This window comes from Giraffa tippelskirchi, chromosome 6 (genome assembly GCF_054371585.1).
Source record: "Giraffa tippelskirchi isolate mGirTip1 chromosome 6, T2T-mGirTip1v1.2.pri, whole genome shotgun sequence".
Taxonomy (NCBI): Eukaryota; Metazoa; Chordata; class Mammalia; order Artiodactyla; family Giraffidae; genus Giraffa; species Giraffa tippelskirchi.
The window spans coordinates 11,492,398-11,507,342 of record NC_137280.1 but is presented as its reverse complement, the minus strand read 5'-3'; the positions used below and the strand labels follow the sequence as shown (position 1 = coordinate 11,507,342).

Below are 14,945 nucleotides of genomic sequence, written 5' to 3'. Positions count from 1 at the left end.
GTAACTCCAGAAAGAATGAAGAGGCTGGGCCAAAGCTGAAAGGACACTCAGCTGTGGATGTGTCTGGTGGTGAAAGTAAGGTCCGATATATTGTAAAGAACAATATTACATAGGAATATTAGGTCCATGAATCAAGGTAAGCTGGATGTGGTTAAGCAGGAGATGGCAAGAGTGAACATCAATATTTTAGGAATCAGTGAATTAAAATATATGGGAATGAGCAGATTTAATTCAGATGAGCATTATATCTACTACTGTGGGCAGGAATCTCTTAGAAGAAATGGAATAGCCCTCATAGTTAACAAAGAGAGTCCGAAATGCAGTACTTCAAGAAGCAACAGTTAGAATCGGACATGGAATGAACTGGTTCCAAATTGGGAAAGGAGTATGTCAAGGCTGTATATTGTCACTCTGCTTATTTAACTTATATGCAGAATACATCATGTGAAATGCCAGGCTGGATGACACATAAGTAGGATTCAAGATTGCCAGGAGAAATATCAACAACCTCAGATATGCAGATGTCACCATTCTAATGGCAGAAAGCAAAGAGGAACTAAAGAGCCTCTTGATGAAAGTGAAAGAGGAGAGTGAAAAAGCTGATTTAAAACTCAACATTCAGAAAACCAAGATCATGGCATCCAATCCCATCACTTCACAGCAAGTAGGAAGAAAAATGGAAACAGTGACAGATTTTATTTTCTTGGGCTCCAAAATCACTGCAGACAGTGACTGAAGCTTAATGAAATTAAGACACTTGCTCTTTGGAAGAAAAGCTATGACAAACCTAGACAGCATATTAAAAAGCAGAGACATCACTTTACCGACAAAGTGCCATCTAGTCAAAGCTATGGTTTTTCCAGTAGTCATGTATTGATGTGAGAGTTGGACCATAAAGAAGGTTGAGCACTGAAGAATTGATGCTTTCAAACTGTGGTGCTGGAGAACTCTTGAGAGTCCCTTGGACTGCAAGGAGATCCAACCAGTCCATCTTAAAGGAAATCAGTCCTGAATAGTCATTGGAAGGACTGATGCTGAAGCTGAAGCTCCAATACTTTGGCCACTTGATTCGAAAAGCCAACTCATTGGTGAAGACCCTGATGCTGGGAAAGATTGAGGGCAGAAGGAGAAGGGGATGGCAGAGGATGAGATTTTGGATGGCATCACCGACTCAATGGACATGAGTTTGAGCAAGCTCCAGGAGATGGTGAAGGACAGGGAAGCCTGGCATGCTGCAGTCCATGGGGTCGCAAACAGTCAGACACGAACAGCAACTGAACAACAACTTGTGTCCTTGGCCATATCCAAATTTTGCCTTAGTTTCTTCATTTGTAACATTAGGATATTTAAATTATCTACCTCACAGCGTCATTATGAAGATAAAATGAGTTAATATTTGTAAAGCAGAGTGTCTGGTACAGGAAGGGCTATAAATGTTAAGTATATATATAATTAATTATGTATAAAATAATTTATATAATATATACACACATGGGGGGGCTTCTCTGGTGGCTCGGACAGTAAAGAATTTACCTGCAATGCAGGAGACCTGAGTTCAGTCCCTGGGTCAAGAAGATCCCCTGGAGAAGGCAATGGCTACCCACTCCAGTTTTCTTGCCTGGAGAATTCCATGGAGGAGCCTGGCGAGCTACAGTCCATGGGGTCAAAGAGAGTCGGACACGACTGAACAACTAACGCTTTAGCCAAGTGTAGTTATTTAAATTAAAATGTTCGTTCCTGGGGGGATTTCCCTGGTGATACAGTGAATAAAAATCTGCTTTCCAATGCAGGGGACACAGGTTCAATCCCTGATCTGGGAAGATTTCCCTTGCCTCAAAGTAATTCAAGCCCATGCATGGCAACTACCAAGCCCACACTCTAGAGCTCTGGAGTGGCAACTACTGAAGCCCACGCCCCTGGGGTCTGTGCTCTGCAAAAAGAGAAGCCACTGCAATGAGAAGTCCTGGCACTGCAACCAACAGCAGCTCCCTCCCGCCATAGCTAAAGAAAACCCAAGCGCAGCAACGGAAAAACCCAGCGAACCAAAAAGAAATAAAACAAAAAATTTAGTTCCTGGGACTTCCCTGGCAGTCCAGTGGTTACGACTCCGCCTTCCAATGCAGGAAGCTTGGGTTCAATCCCTGATAGGGGAACTAAGATCTGTATGCTGCACAACTTGGCCAAAAAATAAATAAATAAGTAAATAAGATCACTTCGTTAAAAAAAAAAATTAGTTCCTCCATCATATCAGCCAAATTTCAAGTGCTTAAAGGTCATATAACTACTGAACAGTGCAGATATAAAGTATTTCCATCATTGCAGAGACTTCTATTGGATAACACTGACAAAGCTGAAAGAAGCAAGCAACTCGGGCAGTATGATTAAGTCTTGACTTGAACTTGTAACTGGGGCACCCTGTTCAAATCGAGTGATAAGATCTGTCTCTGAGCCTAACATCTGTATAAAATGAAAATAAAAATAGGAACTACCTCACGGATTGCCACACAGAGAAAATGAGAAAAGGTGTGTAAAGTCTTTGGCAGAGTGCCTAAGAGGAACTTGGAAATGCTAGTAAAATTTGAGTTTAACCCAATTCTACAAGCGTGAAGGGTAAAGATATTATCCTTGACTCTAACAGGTAAGTTTTTCAAGGATATGTATTTTGGAAAAGACAAGAGTTTGGTTAACTTTTAGTTGAAAACAGAACATTCAGAGGAAGATGACAAATACCTGGATTTTAATTACTACCAGATTTCTTTTTTTTTGGTAAAGAATCCACCTGCAATGCAGAAGACCTAGGTTCGATCCCTGGGTTGGGAAAATCCCCTGGAGAAGGGAAAGTCTACCCACTCCAGTATTCTGGCCTGGAGAATTCCATGGACTATACAGTCACAAAGAGCCAGACACGACTGAGCGACTTTCACTTTCACTTCTTTTTCTTTTTTTACTTTTAAAAAATTTTTTGGCTGCATTGGGTCTTCACGGCTGAGGGCTTTTCTCTAGCTGCAGCAAGCAGGGGCTACTCTTGGTTGCAGTGCACGGGCTTCTCATTGTGGTGGCTCCTCTTGTTGTGGAGCACGGGCTCTAGGCACATGGGCTTCAGTAGTTGCAGCGTGTGGGCTTAGTAGTTGTGGCACACTGGCCTCGTTTCTCTGCAGCATGTGGGATCCTCCCAGACCAGGGATTAAACCCATGTCCCCTGCGTTGGCAGATGGACTCTTTACCACTGAGCCACCAGGGTAGCCCACTACTGGATTTCTTTGTCCCTGGTCTTCTCCCAGTAGTACCCATTTCAGTAATGGCACCGCCACCCACAAACCTGATGAGTCGTCACTACACCATCACCTTTCCCATCTTCCCTAACCAATCCTTTTGCCTCCAAAATATTGTAGGATCTGCTTCCAAAACACTTTATCTGACCTCTTCCCCTCTCTTTGTGTCCCCTCCACACAGAGACCATACAGGCTGTGTCAACCCCCGCCCGGGCGGCCATGTACGTGGTACAGGTTGTAGTAGTAGAACAGGGTTATGGAAGAATGCCTTTCCCTCTGAGGCAGTGTAAATTTTATATTCATCACAGATATCCTCTGGCAGGTGTCAGTAAAGTGTCTTGTTCTAATAAAAGTATTTTACAGCAGTTTTTCAACAAGATGGAAACGTCTTGAGGAGTCGATGCCTCTTCTAATTTGCGCAACGGTGCCATATCGGGTATAACATTTCTCTTTCACTTAGGACAAAATGCCAGCTCATCACCAGGTCCTACAAGGCCTAGCACAACCCAGCCTCTACTAGTCTGTCCGTCTTAAGACGATGCCCCACTCCACAAAATTCCAGTGATGTTGACCTTCTGTTGTTTTGAAGATAGATCTTGTTCTGTGGGGTCCACCGCCTCGGCCATCTCTCTGCCTAGACAGTCCCAAGTCCACCCCACCCTACCCTTCACAGAGCTGTGGCCCTCTGTCTTCTGTCAGGCCTCTGAGCCCTGAGACAGTACCCTGTGTGTTTCCCTCTCAGTATCGGAGGTCTATCTGGAAACTGTAAGCTCCTAAAGGCAGGGAGCTCACTGCCTTGTTCTCCTTCTATCCCCAGGTCGTAACAGGACAGGAGGTCAGCAGTTGTTCATTTTAGCATTGTTGCCACCCCTTTCTACACTCTGCTCTGCAGATGGGGAGAAAACCTAGAACTCTGTTTTCCCTGAATGGTTCCAGGTTGAATTCTGCCATTGGAGACACATATATGAGATCTGAAAGGCAGAAGAAAAGGAGAAATCATTTCTCTCCAGTATAGCTTCAGGCAGCTCAGATAACAGGGGACTGTTTTCCTAGACTCATGGAAAAATATGAGACAAACCTGAAAAAAATGGCCATTCTATTTTCTAAAGGCAGGGGAGGCCGAATTCTGTAAAAGGGCAGTAGAAATGTTCCAGATTAGAAGAGGCAAAAGAGACATGACGACTAAATGCAATACGGTCAGCCCTCTAGATCTGCAGATGCTTAGTCTGAGGATACAGGGGTCTGACTGTTATGCCATTTTATACAAAGGACTTGAACACCTGCGGATTTCAGTATCTGCACACAGAGCGGTGGGGGAGGGAGGGCTCCCTGGAACCGATGCCCCCCTGCGGAGAAGGAGCTATGACTGTATCTGACCACATGCTGGGGCCTGAACTGATACTGAAAGGGAAGAATGCTACAGAGGATAGCATTGGGTCAACTGACAAAATTGGAATGTGAACAGAAAAATAGGTAAAAGTGTTATATCAGAGTTAGATTTATTGTTCTGGCTAAGAATAATAACCAGAGACTATCCCTACTTTCAGGATATACACACTGAAATATTTAGGGGTAAAGGACTATGATGTGTATAACACCTGCAAATAACTCAGAAAAAAAATTAATATAATATATATAACTTAAATGTTAAATTTAAGAGAGAGAAATCACCTATGTAAGTGATAAAGTAAATGGAATAAAATATTAGCGGTGAATTTGTGTAGAGTATATGAATATATAGGTACTATTTCTATTCTTTCAAAATGTAAATTTGAAGTTATTCCCCCAAAAAACAATAGTTGAAATATCTATATGATGAAGCATTAAATAAACTAAACTGATTAATGCAAGACAAACTAGAATAATTGTCTTAAATATCCAGTCTCAAATAGGCCCAGACTGACAGATACAATTAAAAAACAATACATTTTATACTTTTTTTTCTGTTAGTAATTCACCAGTGACCAAAAAGTGAACTTACTTCCCTTGAAGAAAGTAATGCTGCTTGGCTATGGGAAAATAACCTATCATACACAAATTGACTTACAATGTAAAATATTTAAATTTTGGATTATACATGATTCCTTTCCTTCTTCTCTATAATTTACCAATCCTCTATAATATGTACATATTGTTTTATTTTTATAAAAAACACCCAAGGCATAGTCATGGGTAAGTATTTCAATGAAGTATGAATCATATTCAAATACTCGTACACAAAAAGACACAATGTCTGCTTTCTTTGATAGAAAATTCCTAAATGATTTACATATTACCTTCTCTGCCAGTGGTGGGAAATTATATAACAAATGCCTTATTTCTCAACATTAACATCTGTAAATGGCAAATAAAACAATGTCAACATGCAGTTATCAAGTAAGCTTACCATATATAGAACTAGCTCAAAATAAGTATAGAACTTGCAAAGTTGGAACAAAAAATTCATCTGAAACTTTACATCCATATATTATCAAGGGAATCTACTTTAAAAAGCAATATATTTTTTCTAGAATACTTGCATAAATAGGTGGTTCGTAGTTTACATGAACACAGTTTACAATAAGTTTATATAAAGATAAAAAATTTAGGCATGATCATTAAAAATTCATTTTCAAAGAAAAATTAAAACTTTTACAGTTTGGAGCCAGATAGACCTGGGTTCAGATTCTGATACTGCAACATATTAACTAAATAACCTTGTGTAAATGGCTTAACTGTTCTGCACCTCAATTTTCCTATTAGTAAAATTTGTGAAATGTGAACAATAATCCCTGCTCCCTAGGACTATAAAGTTTAGGGGTAACATAAGTAAAGCACTTAGCAAATAGCAGGTGCTCAGTACACAGTGGATGTGGTGTTAATAGCTGTAGCAGTAAATGTTTTCCCTTATTTTTTATTTTGGACCTTACCATATGGCTTGTTGGATTTTAGTTCCCCAACCAGGGGTGGAACCCAGGCCCTTGGCAGGGAGAGCACCGAGGACAACAAGGGAATTTCCATGTTGTTGTTATTGAGATTATTTCTAAAATCGAAATTTTACCACTTACATGAAAAGGCAGGAAATAGTATATTAAACCTTGACATGCCTGATTCACAGATCCCTGGCCAATACATGCAAAGAGACCGCCTCCATATTTGTGCCTCACTGTACACTTAAAACTGAGAACAAACAAGGAAAGTTCACAAGCAGCATACAGCTTATGTGACAAGTGGTCATTCAGCTGCAACCACCAGACTGTGCTTCTCATCTGGTCTCACCTGGTCCCCCTCTGACTCTCCGTGTGGAGTCGCCCCCAACACTCTTCTGCAGCCTCTACTTCTGCTCACGCCACCCACAGGTTTCTTTACTTCTTAGCTAAAGCCCAGCCACCAGGCCTGATAGGCACCAGGACAGGCAGGACAGATGGAACAGTTTCTAGAAGAGAGGCAAGGTGGCTGGACCAAGAGAAAAGGCCCAAACTCCTTGCAGCGCAGTTGGCCTGCGCCAGTGCATCTGGGCCTCAGCATTCACAATCAGTATTTATTGCCTTATGACTCATGCATAAGGAAGTCCAAATTTGGAAGTGAAACTGAGTGTCAAGGCAGCCGAAGCCTCCAAGAAACAGGGAACAGAGGCAAGAGACATAGGCTCACAGCCAGGGACTGCAGGACTTGGTGCAGAGGACTGTTTCTAAGCTGGGGTCATAACTCCTAAGGGTTGGAAAGGATGTTTTGATCTGGAAAACACTGCAGAGCTTTTTAGTGGTAATGCAAAGTTATGAATGGCCTCGTCCCATCACACAGTACCTTCTTCTCACTTCCTCCAAGTGCTGAACTTTTTTCCATTTACTTTTCTTCCATAGCATCTCCAGCACAACTTCTTATTTTCTCCCAGCCTCTACTTTTCTGTAGGATGATCCTGATACACAGTCTCCTTTCCCAGAAATGGAGTACTGTGTCTATGTACATGTGCATGCTTAATCGCTACAGTCGTGTCCAACTCTTTGCGACCTCATGGATTGTAGCTCACCAGGCTTCTCTGTCCATGGGATTCTCCAGGCAAGAATACTGGAGTGGGTTGCCATGCCCTCCTGCAAGGGATCTTCCCAACCCAGGGATAGAACCCACATCTCTTAAGTCTCCTGCATGGGCAGGCAAGTTCTTTACCTCTAGCACCACCTGTGTCTATGTAGAAGATAGTGCTAAGTTGTGTCTGACTCTTGAGATCCCATGAACTGTAGCCTTCCAGGCTCCTCTGTCCATGGGATTCTCCAGGCAAGAATACTGGGGTGAGTTGCCATTTCCTTCTCCAGGGGAACTTCTCTACCCAGGAAATGAACCCAGGTCTCCCGCATTGCAGGCAGATGCTTTACCAACTGAGCTACGTGGGAAGCCATGTCTAATACAAATATGTACATCATCATGGATTTGAAGACCAAAATAATCCACAGACATCTTCCACTTGAGGAAATGGTTCAGGTGGGAAGTAAATTAGCCCTATTTATTTAAGTGTCACTTCAATCACTTACTCAAAAACTACTCTCGACTGCTATGAGCAAGGAATTGTTCTTAGAGTTGAAGATCACATAGGGTATGTAGGGAAGACAAACAAGGACCATGTATATTCCAGCAAGGGGAGAAAAGACAGATAATAAACATGATAATTGCAGACAGTGATAGAATGCAATAAAAGAAATACACATGGGAAGTACTATGACATCACCCAGAACTATTTACGGTGTTGTTGCTGTTGTTAAGTCACTAAGTTGTGTCTGACTCTTTTGCAACCCCATGAACTGTAGCCCGCCAGGCTCCTCTGTCCATGGGATTTCTAAGGCAGGAATACTGGAGTGGGTTATCATTTCCTCCCCCCGGAGATCTTTCCGATCCAGGGATCGAACCCATGTCTCCTCCATTGGCAGGCAGATTCTTTACTGCTGAACCACTAGGGAAACCCAGTGGGGGATACTTTAACCTCATAATATTCATCAACCCCACCACCATTACTCTTCCTTGCAAAGAACAATTGGTAGCTTCTCAATCTTATGTAACTTGCTGTGCAAATGCACCTTCAAGACAAGTTTCTTAGACAAAAGTCACCACCAACTCCTCCCACCATCACATACTCTCAACCAGATTACTGCCCCTAAACCAATCTTCTATAAAAATTTTGGAGCCATCACAGAGTTTTTAATGGAAAGTGATTGGCTATTTTAGATAAGATGATTCATTCAGCCTCACTATGGAGATGACAATTGCATTGAAGGATGAAAAAGAGGCAGCTCTTGAAAGAGCTGGAAAAAAGATCAGTGTGGCAAATACACGTGTGTGCTCAATCATGCCCGACTCTTTGCAACCCCAAGGATGGTAGCCCGCCAGGCTCCTCTGTCTATGGGATTTCCCAGGCAAGAATACTGGAGCAGGTTGCCATTTCCTCCTCCAGGGGATCTTCCTGACCCAGGGATCCAACCTGTCTCTCAAGTCTCCTGCATTGGCAGGCAGATTCTTTAGCGCTAGCGCCATCTGGGAAGCCCAGTATAGCTGAGGGAGAAACAGATGTATCAAGCTTAGTGAGGTAGCCAAAGGCCATAAGAGTTCTTACCTGAACCAGAAGGACTTGAACTGAAGGGTGGTAAGTGGCGTAATGTGTTGTTTAGTTGCTAAATAGTGTCTGACTCTTCTGGTATTCCATGGACTGTAGCTATATATTATAATGTGGGAAAAACACTATGAACTTGTTTACATGGCATGATAACTATATAAAAATAGGGATAGAAGACAATAAGGAAATTTATGAAAGGTTAACTGTTTTACTTTAATCTTTCTCATATTTTCTACAATTCCCATTTTTTAATCAGCTTTATTGTTGTTGTTTAGTCACGAAGTCATGTACAACTCTTTGTAACTACATGGACTGCAGCACTCCAGGCTTCCCTGTCCTTCACTATATCCCAGAGTCTGCTCAAACTCATGTCCACTGAGTCAGTGATGCCATCCAACCATCTCATCCTCTGCCATCCCCTTCTTCTCCTGCCCTCAATCCTTCCCAGCATCAGGGTCTTCTCCAAAGAGTCAGCTCTTCACATCAACTGGACAAAGTTTTGGAACTTCAGCTTCAGCACCAGTCCTTCCAATGAATATTCAGGGTTGATTTCCTTTAGGATTGAACTGATTTTATCTCCTTGCTATCAAAGGGACTCTCAAGAGTCTTTTTCAGCACCACAGTTTGAAAACATCAATTGTTCGGTGCTCAGCCTCCTTTATGGTCTAACTCTCACATCCATTCATGACTACTGGAAAAACCATAGCTTTGACTATTTGTACCTTTATCAGCAAAGTGGTGTCTCTGTTTGTTGTTGTTGTTGTTAATATTTATTTCTTTTTTTTTAATTTGGCTGCAGTGGGTTTTCTTTGCAGCATGTGGGATCTAGTTCCCTGACCAGGGATCAAACTCAGGTCCCCTGCCTGGGAGTTTGGCATCTTACCCACTGGACCACCAGGGAAGTCTCAGTATCTCTGCTTTTTAATACACTGTCTAGGTTCATCATAGCTTTCCTCCTAAGGACCAAGTGTCTTTTAATTTCATTGCTGCAGTCACTGTCCACAGTGATTTTGGAGCCCAAGAAAATAAAATCTGCCAGTTTCTGTTTTTTTCCCATCCATTTGCCATGAAGTGATGGAACTGGGTGCCATGATCTTGGTTTTTTTAATGTTGAGTTTTAAACTAGCTTTTGCACTCTCCAGAAAAACATGTATTTCTGCTTTATTGACTATGCCAAAGCCTTTAACTGTGTGGATCACAACAAACTGGAAAATTCTGAAAGAGATGGGAATAACAGACCACCTGACCTGCCTCTTGAGAAACCTGTATGCAGGTCAAGAAGCAACAATTAGAACTGAACATGGAACAATAGACTTGTTCCAAATAGGGAAAGGAGTACGTCAAGGCTATATATTGTCACCCTGCTTATTTAACTTATATGCAGAGTATATCATGAGAAACACCAGGCTGGAAGAAGCACAAGCTGGAATCAAGATTTCTAGGAGAAATATCAGTAACCTCAGATATGCAGATGATACCACCCTTATGGCAGAAAGTGAAGAAGAACTAAAGAACCTCTTGATGAAAGTGAAAGAGGAGAGTGAAAAAGTTGGCTTAAAGCTCAACGTTCAGAAAACTAAGATCATGGCATCTGGTCCCATCACTTCATGGCAAATAGATGGGGAAACAGTAGAAACAGTGAGAGACTTTATTTTTGGGGGCTCCAAAATCACTGCAGATGGTGACTTCAGTCATGAAATTAAAAGACGCTTATTCCTTGAAAGAAAAGTTATGACCAACCTAGACAGCATATTAAAAAGCAGAGACATTACTTTGCTGTCAGAGGTCTGTCTAGTCAAAGCTATGGTTTCCCAGTAGTCATGTATGGATGTGAGAGTTGGACCTTAAAGAAAGTTGAGCGCTGAAGAATTTATGCTTTAGAACTGTGGTGTTGGAGAAGACTCTTGAGAGTCCCTTGGACAACAAGGAGATCCAACCAGTCCAACCTAAAGGAAATCAATCCTGAATGTTCATTGAAAGGACTGATGCTGAAGCTGAAACACCAATACTTTGGCCACCTGATGTGAAGAACTGATTCATTTGAAAAGACCCTGATGCTGGGAAAGATCGAAGGCGGGAGGAGAAGGGGATGATAGAGGATGAGATGGTTGGATGGCATCACTGACTCAATGGACACGAGTTTGAGTAAACTCTGGGAGTTGGTGATAGACAGGGAGGACTGGAGTGCTGCAGTCCATGGGGTCGCAGAGAGTCGGACACAACTGAGTGACTGAACTGAACTGAACTTGCACTCTCCTCTTTCACCTTCATCAGGAGGCTCTTTAGTTCCTCTTTGCTTTCTGCCATTAGAACAGTGACATCTGCATATCTGAGGTTATTGATATTTCTCCTGGCAATCTTGATTCCAGCTTGTGATTCATCCAGTCCAGCATTTTGCATGATGTACTCTGCATGTAAGTTAAACAAGCAGGATGACAATATACAGCCTTAACACACTCCTTTCCCAATTTGGAACCAACCCATTGTTCTATGTCCAGTTCTAATTGTTGCTTCTTGATCTGCATACAGATGGGGAAACAGTGGAAACAGTAAAAGATTTTATTTTCTTGGGCTCCAAAATCACTGCAGAGAGTGATTGCAGCCATGAAATTAAAAGACACTTGTTTCTTGGAAGGAAAGCTATGACAAACCTAGACAGCAGTGTATTAAAAAGCAGAGACATTACTTTGTCAACAAAGGTGCACATAGTCAAAGTTTTCCTGGTGGATCAGATGGTAAGGAATCTGCCCACAATGTTAGAGACCCGGGTTCAATCCCTGGGTTGGGAAAATCCCCTGAAGAAGGAAATAACAGTCCACTCTAGTATCCTTGCCTGAAGAATTCCATGGACAAAGGAGCCTGGCAGGCTACAGTCTAAGGGGTCACAAAGAGTTAGACAGGATTGTGCAACTAACACTTTCACTTTCATGGTTTTTCCAGTAGTAATGTATGGATGTGAGAGTTGGACCATAAAGAAGGCTGAGCACTGAAGAACTGATGCTTTCAAACTGTGGTGCTGGAGAAGACTCTTGAGAGTCTCTTGGACAACAAGGAGATCAAACCAGTCAGTCCTAAAGGAAATGAACCTTGACTATTCATTGGAAGGACTGATGCTGAAGCTGAAGCTCCAGTACTTTGGCTTACTGATGTGGAGAGCCGACTCATTGGAAAAGACCCTGATGCTGGGAAAGACTGAGGGCAGAAGAAGGGGGGCAGCAGAGGATGAGATGGTTGGATGGCATCAGCGACTCAACGAACATGAGTTTAAGCAAACTCTGGGAGATAGTGAAGGACAGGGAAGCCTGGCATGCTACAGTCCATGGAGTCACCAAGAGTCAGACAAGACTTAGTGACTGAACAACAACAAAAGAATGAAGCCCAGGAATTTTATTTGATAATTGAAAAAAGTGATATACTTTCTCCTGGGGACATGAACAAGGAATCACATAACCTCAGGACTTTTGGTATCTATCATAGGACCATGAAGGAAGTCTCCCTAGGATACAACTCACATAGTGGAAGCCAGACAGAGAGAGGAAAAGAAATGAGACCTTGATACTGACAAGCCTTATTTACAGCCTGAACCATCTCTGGCCTCTTTAGGTGAGTTAATGAATTCCCTTCATTGTTTAGGTCAGTGAAGCTGAGTTTTCTGTTGCTTTCAACCAAAAGACTCCTAATTAATAATATCAACTCTATGACCCAGTCACCTCGAGTGAAAAATACACACATTTTTTACTTCAAAATATAGTTAATCTGAATTCAAAATGTATAGAGCATTATCACCATAAAAAGAACAACTCAGCTGGCAGTTGAGCAAAATCACCATCTGCACCATTTAGAAAACATTTTCAAAATTGAGAACACTCCAGATTTCCAGCTGCTGAGGAGTGTCATTCCTCAAGTGTTGACTGGTTGGCATCTGCTTGGACAAATGACCGTGGGCAGCTCTCTGCGCTCCAGGCTTTTCTCAAAACTATCTGCTGAGCAATCGGGTTGGACGCCACTGAGAAGAAACCTTGGTGTCTTGTGAAAACCTCATCCAAGGCTTGCCCACCCCTGAATGGAGAGCAGGCAGACAGAAAAACTCCTGTGGAGTCAGAGGCTTCTAACTTCCTGCCGTGTGGTTTGAATGGGGAAGTCTGAGAATGTGCTATGCAGCTCTAAACTGTGTGACAGAGTCAACCTAGAGGCTTCAAGGTAACATAAAAAGGGGAAATGGAGGAATATTTTTAAATCCAGGTAGCCATATTCTCCCTTTCATTCATATTTCTAATTCTCCTGTCCTCTCACCACATTTGAGCAACTGGAGAAGCCTCCAACATAGGATGATGTAACAACATAAAAATTGTCAAGGTGGTTTGTGGTCTTCTCTGTCATACAAACCCACCTTCTCTTGGGTCACTGTATTTTTCCTTTTTCCTCTCTCCTTCTTGGTGTTGACAAATACTAAGGCATTAAAAGTAGAACTTTTTAGACTTCTGTGGTAATGATGGATAAAGCAGATCCATTAAATGTAAAAAAGAATTTTTTAAAGACTTGGCAGTTTGCAAGATGGGCACATGATTTGATAGGTCCTTCAAATGAAAGTCTATCTTGATACACACTTTTGCTTACTGCAAATCTCAGAAGGGCATTTATATTAACCTTTGGGTCATTTCAGATCTAAGTTGAAGCCCTAGTGTCAAGGTTAGTTTTATAAATCTCCAGGAACTATCAAAGGAAGCTATATCTGCCTTTTTTGTTGTTATTGCTATTTTGATCTCACAGCAAGACAAGAATGTAGGAGAAGGTAAGGGCATAATCCTCACCTGTATACACGGAATGAAAGAAGGCGATTCTAGAACCGTGGAGGAAAACATACACAGAAAGTCGGCAAGATGACTCGTAAGTACAAGCACTGAAATAGCTCGGCTTTTGTGTGTGGTGTGACACGTCCGCCAACAACTAGCTAATGTAATAGAATACGGAATCCCTTGGGACAAGACTTATTTAACAGCTCCTGTCAAGTGCACCTACGTATGTAGTACCTGCCGCTGACTTTCAGCAAAAATGGCTGTCAGTCTGAGGGGGCGCGAGGGTGGGGGAGCGGCAGGGAGGTCACGCACTGGTCGATGCCAGGGCACCAGCTGCCCTTGCTTTAATGAAGTCTCCCCCAGTTTCTCTTCCACCTACCTGTCTGGCGAGCACCGGGCGTTCAGAGGCAGAGCCCCAGGGGCCCTGCTGCAGCTGAGGACGGCCTCCCGGACCCTCCTTCAGTCTCTCCCGCAGGCCTCCGGCTGCTGCGGCCCCTTTCCTCTTTCCAGCCAGCCCCGCGTGTTTCATCTCTGGCTCCACTTTCCTCCTTCGAGGCTGAGGATCCACGTCTGCTTGTTTCACCCGGTCTCCGCTCCTCGCTCACAGAAGCACAAGCGTCGTTTCCGAGTCAAGGCTTCACGGAGGACTGGTTCAAGGGAGCAGACGGGGAAAGAACAGCAAGTGTGGGCAAGTCTCAGGGCTCAGGAAGACTTCCCGGGGTCCCACCTCTGGAGTCCTGGCTTCCCGGGACGTCCCTCGGCCTCTGCACACTCTGCGTTCTCCGCACTGACAGTGCCAGGAGGACAGAGCTCACCTCTCTCCTGTGTGGGGCGGGGACGGGTGAGAGCCCCGCATTCCCGCCCCCTCTCCCTCAGGACTGATGCATTCCTGGGCCTGCAGTTCCAGTCAGGACCGAATGACGGAATCAACAGGTATCCCCTCTGACATCATTTTCTGAAGTTAAAAATTCATGTTTCTGCGGGCCTCAGACCCAAGGGTACGTCTTCCTATGTACTCCGTACTCCACAGATAAACAACTCTCCGCGGGCCTTTCCTCACACAGCTCACAATGGAGCACCGAGTCAGGCCGTCTGTCTTCAGACCTTCCTCCGTCACTTGCTTGCTCCCTGTGTGGTCTCGGGCACACCACGGAACCCCTTTAAGCCTCCGTTTCCTTGCCCATGGAACTGTGGTAAGGTCTCAAAGAGATAGTCCACACAGCGCTGATTTTGGAACACGTTAAGAATTAACACCAGCAAGGAGCTCTCCTCAGTGCTCTGTGATGACCTAAATGG

The 14,945-nt window shown here is 43.2% G+C and overlaps 1 protein-coding gene across 1 annotated transcript in view; it reads right to left on the bottom strand.

Moving 5' to 3' along the window:
- Positions 1 to 14,688, bottom strand: part of PLEKHF2 (pleckstrin homology and FYVE domain containing 2) — a 38,319-nt gene extending 23,631 nt beyond the window's left edge. Inside the window, exons 1-2 of the transcript XR_014055823.1 lie at positions 14,465 to 14,688; positions 14,029 to 14,296 (exon numbers count right to left, since the gene is read on the bottom strand). The gene's annotated coding sequence lies outside the window, so the exon portion shown is untranslated. The remainder of the gene's footprint in view (positions 1 to 14,028; positions 14,297 to 14,464) is intronic.
- Between the last annotated feature and the right edge of the window lie 257 nt (positions 14,689 to 14,945).